This window comes from Dicentrarchus labrax, unplaced genomic scaffold (genome assembly GCF_905237075.1).
Source record: "Dicentrarchus labrax unplaced genomic scaffold, dlabrax2021, whole genome shotgun sequence".
In the NCBI taxonomy this organism is placed as follows: Eukaryota; Metazoa; Chordata; class Actinopteri; family Moronidae; genus Dicentrarchus; species Dicentrarchus labrax.
The window spans coordinates 16,682,458-16,687,607 of NW_026136722.1; positions in this window are offsets into that span (position 1 = coordinate 16,682,458).

Sequence of the window (5,150 nt, forward strand, 5' to 3'; positions counted from 1 at the left end):
GAGTCTGAAAAAAGGATTAGAAGAGAAGCATAATGCAAAAGTTTTCAATGTGTTTCACTGTGAAGCCAAGAAGAAAATTTCAGAACATGTTCCAGCAGCTAAAAAGGGTTTGAAAATGAATCCATCACAGGAAATGGCTGTGGTTAAAGGAACACAGGAATAGGACGCAGGAACAGAGATGTACTGCCATGGACACCTGGTGTAGTTTGGAGACTTCCTCTATTGTCTAAGTAGGTTACTGAATGCATAATGTTGCTCAGCGGTGCAATTTGGCCTGGATAAACTACTGTGTCACCGCTGCCAGGCAAATAGACTGAGTCTGCAGGGAGTCTGGACAGTCTCTGAGGATGTGTGTGTCTGAACTACAAACACACAGATATTTTCACTTCCATTAAAACTGCGCAAATACTGGGATTGATAGAAAAATGACTTATGATAAATCATGCAAATCCTACACATGCTGCCTGCAGATGTGAGAAACATTAATACCTTCATGTTCAGTGACTATGGTGACTTACCTGCTTATTACTGAAAGTATTAAGGTGCCGAAATGTATTATTGTTCAATTTATGGTTACCTTCCAACACACAAGTGCTATTCTTTCATGCATTATTACTGCATCCTTGGGCAAGATGCTGAACCTCTTCCAGTGCTGCTGTTTTGCTGAACCAGTGGTCCCCAGTCCCTTTGGCTTATAACTCTTACTGCGTAATGTATACAAGTGTAAAGTTTAAACAAATTGTGCTGTTGCCTTCTCAGATTGTTTCATTTGAATATATTTTAGAGGATTGAAGAATAACTGTGCCGTATTTAGAAAGTCGGAGAATCAACATAATTTATGAGATGCAGGAAAAGAAAATCTATGTCCTGAAAAGTATTTGTGGGTGCCTTAAATGCTTTACTTAAGTAAAAGTAGCAATACCACTGTTTAAAAATGTACTCATACATACTGACATGTTAGTACTGATACATTCAAATATAAGCACTATTAATATGCTGTTCAAGGTTTAGCAGATTCTAATTATTTATTTTTCTGTTGGATAGCTCAAGCAAGTTTAAGTGATTGTATATTTTGTATGTAAAATCTGGTCTAATTAGCCAGAGTAGCCGAAAACATCTAATTTATTTTCTTTTGTTTTTATTTGCATATTTGCTAATTAATTAACAAGTAATTAGTGATTGTATCTGATTACATTTAGCAACCCTTCCAACCCTGGCCTTGCAGCATTAGATTTATTGTCTCATCCCACAAAGATTAGTGTTCGGTTTCAGAGGGTGCCAGAGAATATACAGTATAATCATTATATGCTACTGTCATTTAAAGATTAAAATGCTGAGTTTGACAGAACTTTTGTCCATTTCACAGTAAAGTCTATAGGATCAATCAGCTCTTCCTGGCAAGTTTACAGAAACTGAAAGTCACTGCATACTGGCTCCTTACCAATTCAACCTTTTTACATTTTTCTTCATTTACCCTCCTGTTGACTGTTCTGGCACTGACATGTCTGCTCTATTCATGCATGGGTGTAATGAGTTTATTGGTTAAGTAGCATATCCATCAGAGCATCTCAGCACAAAACCATTCAGCACAGTCATACTAATATACAGGCAGTGGGACTGCAGAACACTACACCCACCTGCTGGCAGATGCAGTGGACTGTGTTGAATAGTCAGCACGAGAATGAGTGCAATCCTCCCACTGTTACTGTAAGCGTTTATGCATTTATGCTCACATGAATGCATTTGTAATCATGCATGTGTGTAACTATGATATGCAAACAGTCTGTTCTGTGGGCATTAAATGGAAAGTGCTTATACGAACACAATGAACTTGAGCCGTGTCCTGAAAAAATGATAAAATATTTGTGTCCACACTGGAGGTCCTGAGCTAAAATATACAAAAGGCTGCACTAGTAATAAATACATACTGCCACCTGCTGTTCTATTGACTCTCTTAGAGTGACTTTAACTCTAAAGGGTTCCCCTAAATATTTCTCTCTCACACACACAAACTAATTTTCCCACTAATGGTGAGTTTGCACAGGTTTTGAGATGTCGACCTCTGAAACTTCTAGCACTCTTTTAATATCTAAGGAAGTCTGAAAAACACAGCAACAGAACTTCTCCAGAAACAAGGATAATCCTCAGAATATGCTGTCAACCATTTTTATACAATTTTAAATTTGCGAAAGAGTCAAGACTGCTCATAGCTCCTGGAACAGTTAACAGAAATCCACAGTAGATGGTCTTCTTGAGGCCTTTTAATCTCAGTGGTGGGAGCACCTACGTATTTGTATTTAAGTACAATTTTGAGGTACTTTTATTTTACTTGAGTATTTCCATTTTATACTACTTTACTTCGACTACATCTCTGAGGGAAATATAGTATTTTTTATTCCATTACATTTATTTGACAGCTATAATTACTTTTCAGATTAAGATTTTACCTTAAAACTGTAGGGTAAGTTTACTTGTTAAAGTTGTTGCAAAACGTTGTTTAGACTAAATTCAATTCAATTCAATTCAATTCAATTTTATTTGTATAGCGCCAATTCATAACAGAAGTTATCTCAGGACACTTTTCAAATAGAGCAGGTCTAGACCGAACTCTTTAACATTAATTACAGAGACCCAACAGTACCACCATGAGCAAGCACTTGGCGACAAGGGCAAGGAAAAACTGCCTGTTAAAAGGCAGAAACCTAGGACAGATCCTCCGGCTCTAGGTGGGTGGTCGTCTGTCTCGACCAGTTGGGGTGAGAGAGAGAGAGAGAGAGAGAGAGAGAGAGAGAGAGAGAGAGAGAGAGAGAGAGAGACAGGAGAGACAGACAGACAGACAGGTGCACAGCAACAACAGTATTGGCAATGGCAGTCAAGCAGGACCATGGCAGGAGGCTCCACCAGGATCCATGAGAACCTGCGAGACGAGAAAGCACAAGAACTCCGGGGAAGAAGTGGAGTTAGTAACATGCATTAATGGGACATGAATGAGTGCATAAAGAGAGAGGAAGGGAGGAGCTCAGTGCACCATGGGAAATCCCCCGATAGTCTAGGCCTATAGCAGCATAACTAAGGGATGGTTCAGGACTCACCTGATCCAGCCCTAACTATAAGCTTTATCAAAGAGGAATGTCTTAAGCCTACTCTTGAATGTGGTGAGGGTGTCTGCCTCCCGAACCACAACTGGAAGCTGGTTCCACAGGAGAGGAGCTTGGTAACTGAAGGCTCTGGCTCCTGTTCTACTTTTAGAGACTATAGGAACCACAAGTAGCCCAGCATTCAGAGAACGTAGTGTTCTAGAGGGGTAATAGGGTACTATGAGCTATTTAAGATATGAAGGGGCCTGACCATGAAGAGCTTTATAGGTGAGGAGGAGGATTTTAAATTCAATTCTACAAATTGAGTTATAAAATAGTCCAGTTTAGTCTAAAAATGACCGTCATCACAGTCAGCCACAACAATAAAATGCTGGTTATGTATTAATTCAGTATGAACAATCTAATAATTCATATATAATAATATCTTCTCATCTTTTTCAGGGGGCATTTTTCTGCAGAACCAGTATTATTATTATTTTTCTTACTTATGGTAGATTTTTGCTAATAATACTCTTGTACTAGATGATAAAACTTCACTAAGCAGGGAGTTTTACAAGTAATTGAGTATTTTTTCATTGTTCTATTAGTACTTTTATTTAGGTAAAGGAGCCGAATCCTTATTCCAATACTGAAAGAGGGTCCCTCCATGCGAAGAAGCAATTGGAATAAAATGTGCATGTCTATTGTATTGGATTGAGATATACTGTCGTCCTGCTTATTGTGCTCTTGCTGTTATCGATTTCCCAATCCATATTATGTGTTTGACTAATAGGTTGCAATGTGATGTAGTATCATTGTTGTCCAGAGGGTGACAGTGTCGGTCTTCAGTGGAGAAAAGATGACTCAACAGGGCTGACCTGTCGTGGCACGTGGTGCCGCGTCATTTAATTATCTCATTCAAAAAACCAATAACTGCTCAGCGGGGCACTTCCGAGGAATATCAAGTAAATGAAAGGCGAAGAGACCCATAAAGACAGCGCAGTCAACTCTAACTACTTAATTTGATGGACTATTTTATCTATGTACGCTGCATTTATTGTATATCCATTAAGAGGTCATGCTGGCACTAAATCAAGAAGCTTAGTGTGCATGCACTCTGCACAGTGTTTATGCTGCTTTCCAGTAAAACAGTAATGAGGAAAAATAGGTCTTTAGTCTGTTATCATCATAAGGCTAACAAACTCCACTGTCAACAAATAGATAATGAGATCATTTAGCTAATTAAGGAGAATTTAAATGCTTTTTCCATGCATCATATTCTTAAATATCAGCCCCACTACGGAGCAATGTATCACAGCATGCAAGAAATCACCACCTTACAACTTTATCTTGAAAAGAAAGAATTATTCATCTGTTCAGTGAATAAATCAAACCTCGGATCCCTAAGAACCGAAGTCACTAATTTGAACAAGAAATCTAGAGTGCATTGCTGAGTTGTTTCTGAACAGAAATTACACAAAACAGAAAAAGAAAATGATAAAATATCAGTTAAATCGTGTATCTCTCTGCTTTTATGGAGCGCAGCCACTGACAAGTTCCTTATGGGAATATAATAGCCTGCAGTGCCAATCGTCTCAATGGGCTCTAATGAGATCTTGTGATAATAACTATTATTAATTAACTTACATTCTATAATACTATTATAGTGCCACTGTAGACCTGATGGGAGGTAAAATATTAACTGTGACAAAAGAGCTTTATCATATTATAAGTCACGTTCTTAAAGGCAATTTCAAGAGCCAATATTATTTGCAGGGACACAATATGAGGCAATCATGTCATTCTGATGTTCTCAAAGTTCCGAAAACCAATGTAATATAGATACTAGGGATCAAGAGGCAGTGTCCATAGACTCTGAGATTCCCGCTGATACAGTCATTACTTTAGTAATATCATTGAGATATTAAAAGGATACCAACGGCGGCAAAAACAAATAGGATAAGGTCACCATAGCAGACCCTTTATTTCCCACAAGAGCTGTCCATTACAGTTGAGTGATAGAGACTCAGACGTGAATATTAGGAAGGCGTGGCCAGTAATCAAAGTACCAGT